The sequence below is a fragment of the Cornus florida genome, unplaced genomic scaffold (assembly GCF_030987335.1).
Source record: "Cornus florida cultivar Cherokee Brave unplaced genomic scaffold, ASM3098733v1 CherokeeBrave_3.0.0_Hap2_Chr02, whole genome shotgun sequence".
Taxonomy (NCBI): Eukaryota; Viridiplantae; Streptophyta; class Magnoliopsida; order Cornales; family Cornaceae; genus Cornus; species Cornus florida.
Window position 1 is genome coordinate 18,593,978 of NW_026775572.1, and position 17,415 is coordinate 18,611,392.

Sequence of the window (17,415 nt, forward strand, 5' to 3'; positions counted from 1 at the left end):
CCAACATTATTGGTTATAAGATATTGGCTACAGTTGAGAGGTCTTATCAATAATTTATATTACACATAGGTAAGAATCCATTACAGTATATAATTCTTCTCATTATACCCTTGGAAAATGATCATAAAATCATTGGAGGCTCTGCCTCTTTGCTTTGACGAACCGGATGTTAGTTGTTTTAAACATACCTATTCTAGGGCTTATAGAATATAAGGCCCTGCTTGGAATTGAACTCCCAAAACAGTTTCCTATTTTGGGAGTTGCACAAAACAGAAAACAGACTTTTTAATCCTGTTTGGGCCTATTTTGGGAAAACAGTTTTTATAGAATTGTGTTTTCATAGTGTTAGTTTTTAGAGAACTACTTAAGTTGTTTTCAGAATTTTTACTACTGTTTGAGAACTCAAAAAAAGACACGGAGAACACTGCTCCACTTAAAAAACCGACGTTACCCTCGCGTCGTTTATAACGCAGCATCCATCTTCTTTCTCTTCAACCTCTCTGCAACATTTTCTCTCTCTGCAACCTCTCTGCCTGATCTCGTTCATAACAGAAGCTCTGCAACGCATCCATCTTATCTCTCTTCAACCTCTCTGCAACCCATCTTCTCTCTCTTAAACCTCTCTGCAACGGCATCTTCTCTCTCTTCAACCTCTCTGCAACTAAGAGAAGGTAGATCTGGCTCTTGAAGATCGTTATTTACACAAAGAGAAGGGTGGATCTAGTTCTTCAAGTTCTCTTTCTTCAGGTAATCCTTCAATCTCTCTCTCTTAGTCTTTCTTTGCATTTGTATTGGTATTTTGTGCATTAAATTTCTAAAACCTTCTTTCAGTTTTTATCCATTATGTTAATTCAAATTCGTGATTATTGAGAAGCTTTTTTTAAAAAAAATTTATTTCTAATTTGTTTTGGGAAATATTGATGGATTTTGTTGGTTGTGTGAGTTTTGTTGTGGATTTCATTTTCAGTTTAGGGATTTGGGGTTTTCAGTTTAGGGATTTGGTTTTCAATTTAGAGATTTGATATGTGTATGTATTGAGGAGGCCCAGGATGACATGGGCCGGATATGACTTGCAAACACGACATCCGGTCCGTATAGTTGGGTCGGCCCATAAAAAGACACTGCCATATGGGCCGACCGCGAATAAGCCCATAAAAGGTGAACAGGACTTATGGAGGAAGAGGCCCAGATCTAGAGTCCATCAATATTTGTAAATATCTATAAATAGGAGAAGGAATGAAAAGGGGAGGGGAGATATTTTTTGTTGAAATGTAAGAATTCTAGAGAGAGAAAGAGAGTATGAATTTCTTGCATCTTCAATTGGCGCCGTCTGTGGGAATCGCATGGAAGTTTGGTTGATCAATGAGGAATATCGAGTGGATTCAGACCAATTCGGTTGATCGAGACTCGATCTTTGGGATTTGGATCCAGATCTGAGCGATTGTGACGTACTCTGGAGGAATTACAGTTCTTGAAACTTTGGCAGAAGTGGCTTCAGATCTACGCAACAACGAGTTGTTCGATTGTGGCAGGATCTGACGGATTTAGAGTTCAGACAATTCAGATCTCGTAAACGGTGAGCATAATTCGGAGAATTCGAAACCAGATCTAAAAAATTCCCACTCACGAAGCTCGGATCTACTCGCGAACTTGAGATTAATGCCTTTACTCCGTTCAGGAATAATGATAGGTGAAAGCTCCAATCCGATGGAGGCTGTCCAGCAAACAAAGCTTGAGGAGTTGATGAACTTGATTGAAGCTCTCAAAAAAGAGAATGCAGAATTGAAAGCTGGAATGCAACATCGGCAAATACCTGCGGTTTCGCATCCACTTCCGGTCGGTGAAGGAGGTGTTCAATCTAATATCGCGCGTCAAGGCGAGCAGGACAAGAACAATCAGTCAGCTCACCACCGTGATGAAAGGATGATGGACAATTTGCCGCCAAATGTTCGTCGAGTTGAGGATCACGAAGGATCGACTCACGTTGATCCGCGACATGAGCAGATTAGACGGAATAAAGCCATAACCTTCGATCCGCATCGGGAAAGGTTCGACCGAGAGGAAGTGATAGAGGTTGATCGCCGTCGAGTAGCGTCGCCTTGGCAAAGAGAGTTCATAGAGGAACGGTCGTTCGATCCGTCTTACCGGCCCTCCATGGCTACTATCACTCATCGCGGTTCGGAGGGCAGAACCGTAACTCACAGAGCTACCGCTGGACTCCAGAGAGAGAATGAAGCCCTCCGATCCGCAGCTCGAACGGTTGATTCACCATTCACCGACGAGATCTTGAATGCCCCGCATCCAAGGAAGTTTGCTATGCCAGTCTTTATTCTGTTTGACGGAACAACCGATCCGATCGATCATGTGTACCATATCCAGTTGAAAATGGCCCTGAATACGGAAAACGACTCTTTAATGTGCAAATGTTTCCCTACAAGCCTAGCTGGACCGGCGCTCAGCTGGTTCAAAAACTTGCCTAGGAGCTCCATTGGTAGCTTCAGAAACCTGTGCGATCGGTTCATAAGCCAGTACTATGGGAACAAGCGCCCGCCGAAGGACATCTCGAGCCTATTCACGATGAGGCAGCACAAAGATGAACGTCTCCAGGCTTTTCTCACCAGGTTTAATCTCACTAAGAGTATGGTGATCGAATGCCACCCTTCTACAGTAGTTCAAGCCTTCAAGTTAGCCATGACACGTGGAACTCCGTTTCACACCAGTCTGGTAGTGAACACGCCGACGACTATGGATGAACTCAATGAAAGAGCCGATGGCTTTGTGCGCCTAGAAGAAGAGGAGGCAGCTAATGCTCGGACAGCGTCGCTCGTGTCGACCGAGGAAAAGTCCAAGGCAAAGATCAGGCAGAAGCAGGCTCAGCCGCAACGTCAGACCTCTTGGAAGGCAGAAAAAAGGTCCAGGGAGGAAGAGCTGATTACTCCGCTGAAGGTCACTCTGGCGAGACTGTATCAGGAGAACAAAGATAAGTTTCATCCACCACTGCCAATTAGGCAACCCCTCGAACAGAGGGATCAGACTAAACATTGTGCTTTCTATTCCGATTTCGGTCATCAGACTAATGAGTGCAGGAAGCTGAGGAGGCAAGTGGAGATGTTGATAGCTAGAGGGGAGTTCGCGAGTTATGTTCAAGGCTCGGCGATAGAGCAGAATCGACCGGTGGAACAAATCAAAAGGAGTCATAAACAAAGCTCCCACAATTCACAACCAGTTCGTATAATCAATGCTATCCATGGTCGACCCGAGCCTAGTGAAGAGTCAGATGAGCTACTCCGGGCGCGCCTACGGCAGGCGCAGATGAAGAAAAGGGTCAGCAGTGTGAATACTCTACACCAGCAGAGCCCGTCGATGCAGATAAAGTTCGACTGGACAGACCTGCAGCGTGTTCAACTGCCCCATGAAGACCCGTTGGTAGTCAGTTTGACAGTGGCGGACTGCTTGGTGCGCAGAGTTCTGATCGATCCTGGGAGCAGTGCGAATGTCATGCCGAGGGACACATTTGATAGGCTCGAGATTAAACCAGAGAGGCTCAAGCCCACTGGAAATCCCTTGTTAGGGTTCGATGGCAAGAGGGTGGAGCTCGTCGGGATGGTGGAAGTAGAAGTTCAAGCTGCAGAACGAGCTCTTATGGAAACTTTTGTGGTTGTAGAAATTCACCCCTCGTATAATCTCCTGATGGGAAGAGGATGGATTCACAGAGTCCAAGGTGTACCCTTAACTCTGCATCAGGTCATGAGGTGCCTCGGACCCGATGGAGATAAAGTGATAGACATTCGGGGGGATCAGGTTGCAGCCAAAGAGTGTTATTCCGTCACACTAAAGTATGCTGGGAAAGGGAAGGCGTCCGTCCGTTCGGCAAGCCCCAGATAGCAATTACAGGAACCTCCGCCCGAGCAGAACAGGGTGGAGGAGTCAGTTGACTTGACTGAAGAGCCCCTTCTGGATGTGCAGATCGATCAGTCCAGGCCAGAACGAACTACCAGAGTAGGTATAAGACTGACCAGAGAAGAGCAGCAAGAGCTAGTGGATTTCTTGTCCCACAATGCCGACGTATTTGCATGGAGTCACCTAGACATGCCTGGAATTAATCCCTCCGTATCCTGTCATTCCCTGAATGTCAATCCCAATTTCAAACCAGTGAAACAGAAGCAGCGAAGATTTGCTCCAGAACGCAATCAAATCATAGCGTAAGAAGTCGATAGGCTGCTTGATGCGGGATTTATCAGAGAAGTGCACTACCCTGATTGGTTGTCCAACGTCGTTGTCGTGCAGAAGAAGAATGGGAAATGGCGAGTATGCATTGATTTCACCAATTTGAACAAAGCCTATCCGAAGGACAGCTTCCCGCTACCTAAGATTGATCAAATGGTGGATGCCACCACCGGGTATGAGCGTTTAACCTTTCTGGACGCTTATTCAGGTTATAATCAGATCCCTATGGACCCCGCAGATGAAGAAAAAACTTCTTTTGTAACCGAGCGAGGAACATACTGCTACAAAGTTATGCCTTTCGGACTAAAGAATGCGGGAGCAACTTATCAAAGACTTGTTAGCAAAATTTTTAAGAATCAAATGGGAAAGATTGTGGAAGCCTATATTGATGATATGGTGGTAAAGAGTAGGAAGAAGGATGATCATCTGAAGCATCTGCAAGATGTATTTGATGTACTGAAGCGATATGGGATGAGGCTCAATCCAACCAAGTGCTCGTTCGGTGTGAGTTCCGGTCAGTTTCTGGGACACGTGGTCAACCGCAGAGGCATCGAAGTTAGCCCCGCTCAAGCAGAGGCTTTGATTAAGAATGCCGAGCCAAAGACGATCAGAGAGGTGCAAGCCCTCACAGGACGAATAGCTGCATTAAGTCGATTCATTTCAAAATTGTCAGATCACTGCAAGCCGTTCTTTGACACGATTCGGAGCCATGGAAGGCAGGTCTGGGGGGATGAGCAACGACAAGCATTGACTCATTTGAAGGAATATATGCAGAATCCACCAGTCCTATCAGCCCCAGATCCGGAAGAAAAGTTATTTCTATATCTTGGAGTATCTGGTGTCGCGACAAGTACCGTTCTGATTCGTTGCAAGGAAGGGGTGCAATACCCGGTATTTTATGTAAGCAAAACAATGACAGAGGCAGAACAAAGATACTCAAAGGCCGAACGGGTGATACTTGCACTTGTAAATGCAAAAAGAAAGTTGAGGCATTATTTCGAATCCCACCCCATAGCTGTTCTAACAACTTTTCCAATCAGAACGCTTATGCACAAGCCAGAGCTCTCGGGCAGAATGACAAAGTGGGCCATAGAGTTGAGTTCATTTGACATAACGTATGGGCCGAGAACAGCTGTCAAAGGGCAAGCGGTGGCCGATTTCCTGCTAGAATGTGATTCCGAGGATACGGAAGAAAACCTTAGATGCGGCTCTTGGAAACTTTTTGTGGATGGCTCCTCTAACTAGATGGGGGCTGGAATTGGGATCAAACTGCAAACCCCAGAGGGTACTTCTTTGAGTCAAGCACTCAGACTTGAGTTCCGAGCCACCAATAATGAAGCGGAATACGAGGCGTTGCTAAATGGGTTAAAGTTGGCCAGAGAGCTACAGATCAAAAGTTTGACTGTGTATAGTGACTCGCAGTTGATTGTTCGGCAGGTAAATGGTGAATACGCGACCAAGGATGACACGATGGGGGCATATCGTTCTGCCGTTCTGCATAAAGCCAAGGACTTTGCAAAGATTGAATTCATACAGTTACCGCGGGAACAGAATGCAGATGCGGACCGGTTAGCATGTAGTGCTTCGAGTTCCGGTGAAACATTGGCGAGGGTGATTCCGGTAGGAATACTGACCCAGCCATCTATTTTCGAAGAACCCTTGGACTCTGACCCTTGGCAAGTCAACGTAATACCGTATGAACCGAGTTGGATTGACCCCATCATTACTTATATTCGAGATGGCGTTTTGCCTATGCAAAGGGATGAAGCTAGGAAACTCAAAAAGAATGCTGCAAAGTACGCCATCGTGCATAACCAGCTGTACAGAAGATCCTACTCTGGCCCATACTTGAAGTGTGTCACCCCCGCGGAGTCACAGCAGATATTGCGAGCTATTCATGAGGGTGTGTGTGGAAATCATTCTGGGGGAAGATCGTTAGCGCATAAAGCAATGACACAAGGGTATTTCTGGCCAAACATGTCAAGAGATGCGGAGGAGTTCTCTCGAAGGTGCGATAAATGCCAACGATATGGACCATTGATCCACCAACCACCTGAAGAATTGCACGTAATGGCCTCGCCATGGCTTTTCGCGCAATGGGGGATGGATGTGGTCGGTCCTCTGCCAACTGCAAGAGCTCAGAACAAGTATGTGTTACTGGCCACGGATTACTTCACTAAGTGGGTGGAAGCAGAACCATATCCTAGCGTGACTCAGACTCATGTGAGACGATTTATTTGGAACAATATTATCTGCCGTTTCGGCATTCCAAGATCAATAGTCATGGATAATGGCACGAACCTCGACAGCAGGCAAGTAAGAGAGCTGCTGGAGGAGTATGGAATCAACCAGAAGTTGGCTGCAGTAAGCCATCCTCAGGCCAATGGACAAGCAGAAATCACAAACAGAACCATTTTCGCCTGCATTAAGAAGAAGCTGGAAGACCATAAAGGGAAGTGGTTGGATGAGCTCCCGAACGTCCTATGGGCTTACAGAACCACCCCCAGGCGGCCGACTGGGGAGAGCCCGTTTGCAATGGCATATGGTACCGAGACAGTTATACCGGTTGAGCATTTGGTCCCCACTATCAGAAGCTTAGCATGGAGTCGAGATCAGAACGACAAGATGTTAAGATTGAACCTCGATATGATAGACGAAAGGAGGGACGCTGCAGCTATAAGGTTAGCATCGTATCAGCAAGTATTGGCGAGTAGTCACAACAAAAGAGTAAAACACAGGGATTTTGCCCCTGGCGATCTGGTTCTGAAAAGAAAGGTGGGGATGGTCAAAAAAATGATGCCACCCTGGGAAGGCCCATACAGAATTGCAGAAGTCATAGGCAAGGGAGCATATACGTTGGAAACCATGGCGGGAAGGTTGGTCAGCAAGCCCTGGAACGCCACGTCTCTGAAGAGGTACTACCAATAAAAGCTAAGTTTCGGCTTTAATTGGATATTGTTTGTTGTCAATCAAGTACGTATGAATGTGCAAATTACTGAAGTTTACAAAAATAACTTTCCTTTCCAATGGCTTGCTAAAAATTTAAAGCCAAGTGGCAAGTGGCATTCTAGCCGAGCGCCAGGCACTTAAGCAAGATAAGTGGCAGCTGGCACCATAAGCCGAACGCCAGACACTTGCTAAAAATTTAAAGCCAAGTGGCAAGTGGCATTCTAGCCGAGCGCCAGGCACTTAAGCAAGATAAGTGGCAGCTGGCACCATAAGCCGAACGCCAGACACTTGCTAAAAATTTAAAGCCAAGTGGCAAGTGGCATTCTAGCCGAGCGCCAGGCACTTAAGCAAGATAAGTGGCAGCTGGCACCATAAGCCGAACGCCAGACACTTGCTAAAAATTTAAAGCCAAGTGGCAAGTGGCATTCTAGCCGAGCGCCAGGCACTTAAGTAAGATAAGTGGCAGCTGGCACCATAAGCCGAACGCCAGACACTTGCTAAAAATTTAAAGCCAAGTGGCAAGTGGCATTCTAGCCGAGCGCCAGGCACTTAAGCAAGATGAGTGGCAGCCGGCACCATAAGCCGAACGCCAGACACTTGCCATAAACAAACACACGGTAAAGTTAATATAAAAGAAAAGAAAGAAAAGGTATATATGTATTGAAAATAGGTTGAACAGAGCACAACACAAAGGGAAAAGGGAAAAAGAGTTCTGTCATTTCATTGATATTAAGCATTGAGTTTACAAAAAATGAGATGTCCATCGTTACAAAAAGGTATGGAATCGAAGAGTCCGGAGGAGCCCTAGCTAGCTGCTTCAGCACCGACAGCATCCTGGTTGTGCCGACCCGCCTCCTCGGTCCCATCAGCCGTCTCACCCTCACGAGGTGGGGAATCAAGATGAATGACAGAATCGTTCGGCTGGGGCTCAACGTCAGCAGTGACTATGGGAGGTACCACAGTTGACGATTGAGGAGCGGTCAGAGGCAGAGCGGTAGGAGGAGCTGTAATGATCCTTGAGGAAGCAATGTCCTGGCACTCATCAAATATGCGCTCTGCTTCGGTGGGTTCTGGGTCGACATAGACCCCCAGAGGGTCGATCCCTAAATCCTTGTCGACCTCATCTGGAGTGGAGCTGGTCTGTCCCTCATCCGGAACTCGGTCGGAGAAACCTTCTCGGAATCCTTGAGCATATCTAAGAGCACCGACCCTTGAGAACCGAGCATGAAGAGCCAGCATTCCACCGTTCACTCTGCTGATCGCATCAATCAGAGCGGTACGCTCGTCCAGAGCTCTCTTCTCAAAAGCCATCCGAGCAGACTGTTCATCAGCAAGAAGGCGCTGGAGCTCTGCCTTTTCGTCTCTGATTGAATCACGCTCAGTCTGCAAGACGCTCTTTTCAAGCTGGAGGGCATCCTTCTCATCCTGAAGAGAGTCGTTCTCCTTCTTCAGGACATCTCTCTCTTGTTCAGTTTTTTCAAGCTGAGCCAGTACCTCGGTATTCTTGATGGCGAGAAGGTCGTTTTCTTTATTAGCCACCTCCAGGCTATCAGAAAACTTACGAGCCCTGGCGTTCCCCATCTCTACCTGCTTCTGCATAGCCATCATTCCGAACAATGTCTGCATAGATGTACATTAATAACGGTTAATCCAATAGTCAGGTCGGGCGAAGGCAAGACCAAATAATATGAGAGAATTCATGAGTTGGAAAATAAAAGTCACCTCCATAGTAGATTGGGGAAAGCGGCTGAACACATCCTTCTGGGATAGGCCTTTCGCCGCCTCGAGGTCTTTCGGAGTCCACATGCTCCTATAGTACGCCATGGCGATCTGGCCATCCTTCAGCATGGTCTCGTTCGGTTTCACGAACGTCCCATCCGTTCGGGTGTACCGAGGGGCCCATGGTGGTAAGGTGGGGAGAGAAGGGGGGCCTGAAGCAGAAGCAGAGGCACCAGCTGCAATAGGCCCGGAGGGGGCAGGAGCTCTGATCGGGCGATGCAAGAGAGCACCCGGCCCGGAGACCCGGGTCCTTCTTATGAGAGGTTCCTCCTCAGGATCGATTCCACTATCAGGATGAGGCCTTTTGCCTCGTTCTTTGTCCCGAGCGCCCCCCGCGGCAGCAGGGGCTGTGGTAATTTGGGGAGACGCGCTCGGGTTGGCAGCAGGGGTGCTGACAACAGAGTTAATAGCCACCGTGCTCGGGGTAGTGTCAGAGATGGTGGCTGAGGAAGAGGCTGATGCTGGAGAGGAGGTTGCCCCAGCAGCAGGAGTGGCGGGGGGAGTATTTTTCTTCCTGCCAAAAGAAGGAATCTGAAGCCTGCTCATGTTGTAGCCGAGGGATGAGAGCGCTAGGAGGTTGTCTGAAGTGAGGAGGTCTGAGCAGGAAGGAATATCGTTCAGAACGTATTTCTTCAAGTAATTACTCCTATCCCTGCAAACACTGTAGCTCAAGTCATCACAAGGTATTCCTAAGGAACGGCATAAGAAAGTACAAAAACGGGGAACGCATGTTTCGCAGGGGTAATCATGTTTGTGAGATTTGAATTTCTTATATGAGGAAACAGAACAGACACCAAAGGCGCTCGGGATTGGGTAACCTTCCGCAGCCGGCGAAGATCAAGCCCCACTAATGCCCACGATATTATCCCTCCAACCCTTTTCAGATTTTATTGTGTCCGTACATATGGACATCTTCTCGAACGGGTAGAGGTGGTAGAAGGGCTCGTTAGTTCGGATCTTACTGACCTTATAACACAGAAGAAGATCTATGATGTCAAGGTCCAGATTTCTGTCACGCATCAACAGAAGCATAACGGATATGATTCTAAAGAAATTGGGGTTTACCTGCAGGGGGGATATCCCCAGCCTATTGAAGACATAACTAAAGAAAGGGTGCAGAGGGAACCTAACGACATTCAATTGAAGGTTCGTGAATAAGACTTCGCCGGGCAGGAGGCCGGCACCGGTCATAATATTAACATCCTTAGGGCAAACCCTAACTTCGATGTCGTCAGGAAGTCTAAGTCTCATACGAAGAACATCTAGATCTACAACCATGGTGGAAGTGTTTGAAGGATCTAAAAGGGGTAAAAAGAAGCCTGCCGAAAGTAAAAAGGAACAAAACTAACCTCTGAGGTAGAGAGCAACAAAGAGCACTGCAAGATCGCTGGAAGAATGACTCTTGAAGGATTTCACCAGAAAAAGCTTAGCACTGTTCTAAAAAGAGAGAGATTTGACTGATGATGGAGACGGTAAAAAGGCGTGAAGAGGTATTCTAGAACCTTATAAAGGCGAGGGGGACCCGAGGGCCGAAGCGTCAGGAAGGCGAGAAATTCATCGAGCCCCGGAACATTGATTCTGGATCTGACCGTTCGTTCCCCCACGTGGTTTTCTCGAGCCGTCAACGTCATGATGAGACGCCATCAATAATTACCCCCTTATTAAATAAGGGGCAATTATGGGGGCAGTTGAGGAGGCCCAGGATGACATGGGCCGGATATGACTTGCAAACACGACATTCGGTCCGTATAGCTGGGTCGGCCCATAAAAAGACACTGCCATATGGGCCGACCGCGAATAAGCCCATAAAAGGTGACCAGGACTTATGGAGGAAGAGGCCCAGATCCAGAGTCCATCAATATTTGTAAATATCTATAAATAGGAGAAGGAATGAAAAGGGGAGGGGAGATATTTTTTGTTGAAATGTAAGAATTCTAGAGAGAGAAAGAGAGTATGAATTTCTTGCATCTTCATGTATATATTTGTCTATATATATATATATATATATATGGTCCCCTTTGCCTCAATTTCCACTCCCTCAAACAAACAATCCCTAAGGAAGAACAATCTGAATTCTAAAATACAATTTTCAGATTCGAGAAGAAGAGAGATAGCATTTATAATATAATAAATGTTTTACTATCTATTTTTAAACAACAACAAAATATATATAATTGAATAAACAATCCCAATCTATGTGTTTGTGTGTGCACAAAGTTCATGAATGTAATGAAATCTGAGAATAAACAATCCCAACAGAACAAGCACAGTGAATCTCTGTGTTTTAAGCAATAGTTTTAGCTCATATACTTGGTGAGATTTAAACAAGGCATTGTAGAATTCTTACTAAGCTTCTCATTATGAACAAGCATAGTGAAGGGAATGACATAATCAATTTTTAAATTTAGCTCTCTTAAATCTTTGATAAAGATCATCGGTTCCGATAATCATAGAGATGATTTATGAAGAATGATCCAGTTGTATCAACCAATCAAGAAACTAATACGCATACCAAAACTTTAAAAAGATATATATGTGTGTGTGAAGTGTGAACCAAGAATAATTGAATTTTTGTATTTTAATAGAAAGAAGAACATATTCTTTATTGTTTTCTAACAATCGTGATAATTAAAGTTATGGAGAGTGAAATTAGAGGAAAGTTGAGAAGCTCTATGTTAGGGTCTAAACCCTATTTTTATATAGATATTTAATCAAGAATCTCCATATTGGAATTGGAAATCGATAATTTTATATGGAATTCATGGTTTATTATTAGTAAGGAATCAGTGATTAGAAGTAGAAGAATATGTTGGGTTGAAAGCATATAAATGCTCTAAACTTAAAAAAGTTCAGACAATGTTCCAACTTATGTCTTGTGGGTGCTTGGGCTTAACTCATTTTGAGAGCGCCCTAACAAACATACCTTAGATAAGATTGCAGAAATGCCTCACACATATATATATATATTTATTTAGACACTACCTTAGCTAGTTTCCTCTCCAAAATCATGTTTGGATAGAGCATACATTGGGTAATGCGCTTAAATAGTAGCAGCCAATTTTTTTGAAAAAGCTAGTGATTGTTTGGAGTAGATTCACTTTTCTGTCTTAGTGGTATGTTGCTTTTCAAGCTCTGTAGCTTCTTGCAATTGTCACACACTCTGTAGCTTCTTGCAATTGTCACACACACACACACTATATATATACACGCATACAGTTGAAACACCTTTTTGCAATTGTCACTTTCTTCTCAAACATCCAATTTCAGTTCAAATTCCATTGACATGCCCTACACTTGAATATATATATATATATATACACACACACACACACACTAGAATATCAAGAATTTTTGTGGGTTTCTCTAATTATGTGAACATCTTCTCCAAGAACTTCTATTGAACCATTATTTGCTGTTTTTTTTGGAAGGAAAAAAAGAGAGCAAAAGATATAGTGAAAAAGTTGAATGATGTCTTAATCCACAAAAGAATTTGAGATAATTAGCTTGTCTTGATCATGCTGGGTTCGGGAAAATGGTCAGTTAGACACTAACCTGCTAGGTAATTCATTTGGCATGATTCATTGTTTGGAGAAACTTATGGCAATAATATTAATTTAAAAATGGTTGTTTTGTTATGTAATTTCTACTAAATTTATTTACTGAGGTCACTTGTTTTGACTTTGGTATTCTAAGATACAAAACTGACATATTGCTACTTAGAAGATTTTTGTTTAGAGACCAACTAAAGTTGGAATTGTATGAAGGTTAAGACTTGAGACTACTTTAGAAGCCGCAAACCAATAAACCTATTAGTACAATTGATTGGAGACATTTACAATCCTGTTCAGCAAACAAAACCAACAATTCATATCACTGTTAACCTGATCTATTTATTTCTCTAAGTTGATATCACTGCCTAATTCTTTGCTTGTAATTCATTTTATTGCTTGTAATTGTTTGCTTAATGCACAAATAAAGGATGGCATCTCAAATTGCTGATGTTGAGGAGTCAGCTCTGTGGTCTACACAATTAGAGAGATGTTTTGTTGATATAATGGTTGAGGAGGTTAACAAGGGGAACATGCTATCTGGGATATTTACTTCCAAGTATTGGAAAAAGATTGCGGAGGAGTTCAAAAACAAGACTAATCACGCTTACAATGTGAAGCAACTAAAGGCAAAATTTAATCGATTACGTACAAAACATCGTGAGTTTTCAACTCTTCTAAACGTGACAACTGGGTTTGGTTGGGATGCGGAAACAAACACTGTGACTGTTGATGAAGAAACTTGACAAACATATTTGTGGGTAAAATATGTATTTAATTAATTATTTTACAATAGTTAGTTTAATTTTTAAACATGGTTATTACTAACAATCTTTATATATATATATTTTCAGGCTCATTCCAATGCTAAGTGTTTTCGTAAAAAAGATTGTGAAAATTACAAACTTTTGGGAGTTCTTTTTAATATGTCGACTGCTACTGGGCAACTTCACTATGCATCCACTCAAGATCCACCTAATACAGACGAAGAACGAGAGCAGGAGGATTAATTTATGAATACAGGTGTCCATGTTAGTTCAACTACTGAAGGTCAAGATGATTCAGATAATATTCTAGTTGAAGACAATAACCCTCGTCGTCGTAAATCCACATTCTCTGATCGTCGTGCAAAAAAGGTGAGTAAAAAAGATTCCATTAGTGATCCTCTTGCTTGTATTGTTGAAGCTTCCAAAGCAAGGACTGAAGCTTCCAAAGTAAGGACTGAAGCTTCATTAGCTAAGGTGGTGACGTATAAGAAAATGAAACATACTCAAAAGGCAACTAGCCCAGACGCATACTCTCTAAGTAATTGTATTGAATGCCTTGAGGGTCTTGATGAGATAGATAATGACACATATTTGAAGGCAACTGAAAAGTTCAAGGAATTGCACTACAGAGAATTGTTCATTAAGATGAGTATTTCCAGGAAGTTTGCTTGGTTGAAGAGCTTGGAGTGACTTGAAGTTTGCTTGATTGAAGAGCGTGGACTGACTTGGGTGGTTACTGAATGCAGGGTTTAGTTTTTGGTTGCATGTGACTTGAAACACATATTTGGTTTTATGTGTTATTGAACAATTTACTTATGCCTTATTTTTTATTTTATTTTATTTTTTTTTCCCTATGCATGTGACTTTATGTTATATTCATGTGGGGAACAATTTATTATGTTTTATGTTATGAAAACTTTGTTTTGGTGTACTTTATTATGTTTAATTTATAATGTTTCATGTAACTCTTTTATTGTATTTAAATTTAGGAAGAATGTACATGGAGTCCCGTGAAGGGGAAACAAAATACAAGCACCGAACAGAACCTACATTTTGGATTTATGCATAAAAAGGATTGTAATTAAACTTGATATATGTATTTGTGTAACTGTTATTAAATTAAGAATACTAGCTAAAATGAATTTACCTCCAACACTTATTTACATTAATAGTTAATATCATAAATTAAAGAAATAAAAAAATGAGGTACAATAATATTTTTATTTATTTTCTTAGTTCAGAAAATTATTTTCAAAAATTCGTACAACCAAGTAGTTTTTATGAGTTTTTGTTTTTCTGAAATTGTTTTGTAAATTCTCTTAACCAAGCAGGCTTGAAATCTGAAAAAATTAAAAACTGTTCTCTAAAAATTGAAAAAATTGTTTTGGAGAACTGTTCTATGAAATGCAATCCAACCATAGCCTTAAGTGTCTTTATTCAACTGTTAAATGGGCCTCTTTGGCTTGTCTGTTTAGTGCCGTATTGGGCCTGCTCTTTGTAACTTGCAATTTTATCACGTCAATACAATCAATTACCAAAAAAAATAAAAAAAATAAAAAAATGATCATAAAATCAAATTCATTTATATATATATATATATATATATATATATATATTATATATGGAACTTTTGCTCAAATTAAGAAATATTTGAACCCGATTAGATTTTATCCCCATATAATAATCAATGAAGAAAAATGCTCAATTTCATTGAAATTACTTGTATTTTTGATTGAATTAGAATTAAAAAAGAAAAAGAAAAAAAAAGAATTGAATAATCATTCTATAATGAAAATAAAATAAACATCTATGTGCATAAATATACACTACACAATCAAATATACAAATTATTAAATGTTTTATGCATTTGTAATAGATCTACGGTGTGTAGGAGGAGTTTGGTCACTTTGAACATGTCATAATTCACCACCAACAACCCCTCTTCGCATGAGGTAATTGAATTTTTTATTTTTAATTTTTTTGACACTAACACCAAGTGAATTTGTTTGTACCTAATGAAAAATCAGTACTTTTTAATTAATTTCTCCAATTTAATCAAAGTGTTTTTCTTTTTTCGGTAAGCCTATCACACAGATTCATAATATCGTAAGAGAAATAAAGATGATATATAATTGATTGATTTTCAAATATTATTGCTGAAACTATCCAAATATTGCATAGCAAGAGCTAGATACAAATTAAAATCAAAACAAATATACACATGGATACATATAACACACGCAAAAAATATATATATATATGTATCCTTGCATAACAGTATAATCAACCCATCCTCTTCTTTACTGGCTTAAGCTTCAACAAGGGGCAAAACGGTCCATGATGAGAAAAATAGTGGATTCGTCTGACAGTGAATTGTCATGGTTGGCCTGAGTTTGTTGCTCCTCCTTCTCATGATCATGAACAGCAGCAGCAGCAGCTTCTCTTCTTCTTTTGGGTTTTAGGAGCAGAAATGGCCTCCGAGCTTCAACCTTCTCTCTCAGCTTACTTAGCTCACCCATACACATACCCACCATTGTTGACATTTTCTCTCTCTACAATTTCTTTTTTCTCAAACAAGTGTATATAATGAAATATGAATGGAAGAAGAGTATGTATATATAGAGAGAGAAAGGGAGGAGAGAGAAAGAGGAGTTGAATGGTATTAGGAAATCGGTGTGTGGACGCCCGTTGATACAGAGCCTGCGGTATATGTTCAACTTTTTAGGATATTCGAGAACATGAATATCTTCTAGGACCACACCACTCACACGTCTCCAACTTATCATGTGGTGCCTCTTTTATTACCAATATTTTTGACGTGCCATAATATAATCCAACCATATTAAACCATATATAAATGGACCATATTGTCACGGGCTTAGAGTTTCAGCACCACTCTAGCTGCTCCCGTGCGGCACCAAGACGTTGCTTTCACTCTCGCAAGTACTTGGTCAGCCTAACTCCCGTGCACACCTTAGCCAACACACTCCCCTCGTACGCTTACTAGTGTTGTAGTTGCCCTTGCCCTCTCCTCACTTGGCTTGCACACTCACACACACTAAGGCACTTAAGTTGGCAAGGAAAGAACACTTCTATTACTTCAAAGAATGCTTTGTACAAGGCTAACACTCAAGCTCTCTACAAGGCTCTCAAGACTCACTCTAGGACTTGTTGTCCACAAAATGAAGTCCTACCTCTATTTATAGGCATCCCCATCCCCAATGGACGGCTAGGATGCATTTTAACCGATGGTGGAGATCGATTCTCTAGAATCTTCTCCCACCTTCTTCACACTTCCATACTTATCCATAAATATCTACAACATTCTAGAACTCTCCATACTACTCCACACAACTCTGGAGAACTCTAGAACCTTCCACACACTTCTACATATTTCTACACATATCTAGAATCTTCCACACAACTCTAGACTACTCCGGAAGACTCTAGAAACTCCACTTGCCATGCAGTTGCCATACAGCATCCTCCTCAGCGTCTGCCTGTCGCCTGCGTGGCACAACCTCCATAGGCGGGGCGTGACATTCTCCCCCACCCATTTCCGTGACGCCCTCGTCACGGTTTCTTCAGCTGACCCAGCCTCTCGCAGGTCATCAGCACTTGCGCATATGTCCTTAGCCCAAACGTACGAGCGCCCTTCGGGAGATGTGAGGTCCTCACGAGCTCCATCGTGTTGATTGCCACCTCTGGACTCTCCTTCCTGCCCACGAGCGGCACCATGCATGCGGCCTTGTCTTCCTCGCCTCCAAGTATCATCAACGCACCAAGGCATGGTAGTGGCGCGGCGTTGTTCCTATCCATGAACTCCAGCCCCAGCACCATGTCGTGGTCGTCCATCTCCGCAACCTGGAAGTCAGCCTTGCCCTTCCATCCTTGCATGCATAGCTCCACCTCCTTGCACACTCTACTCACGCGTGCCTCCTCGGAGTTAACGGCCTTGATCCAGCCCTCCGTCTTGCGCATCTCCAAGCCAAGTCGTTGCGCCTCCTCCGGGGTAATGAAGTTGTGTGTAGCGCCCGTGTCTACCAACGCTTGCACGGCTTTGCCACCAACCTGCGCATCCACATAGCGCACCCCAGCTACCTTCTTTGCCTTAACCTTCTTCTTGGTGTCATGCGCCATGCTAC

General features: G+C 42.8%; 1 long non-coding RNA gene across 2 annotated transcripts; it reads left to right on the forward strand.

The window, feature by feature from the left end:
* Positions 1-256: 256 nt before the first annotated feature.
* On the forward strand, positions 257-14,205 carry LOC132294032 (uncharacterized). 2 transcript variants are annotated; one of them, XR_009477958.1, is made up of 3 exons: positions 280-747; positions 12,934-13,260; positions 13,358-14,205. It is a non-coding gene; the product is annotated as an uncharacterized LOC132294032 (long non-coding RNA). The 2 variants fall into 2 exon arrangements; XR_009477957.1 differs by lacking the exon at positions 12,934-13,260 and having other exon boundaries at positions 257-747.
* Positions 14,206-17,415: the final 3,210 nt, after the last annotated feature.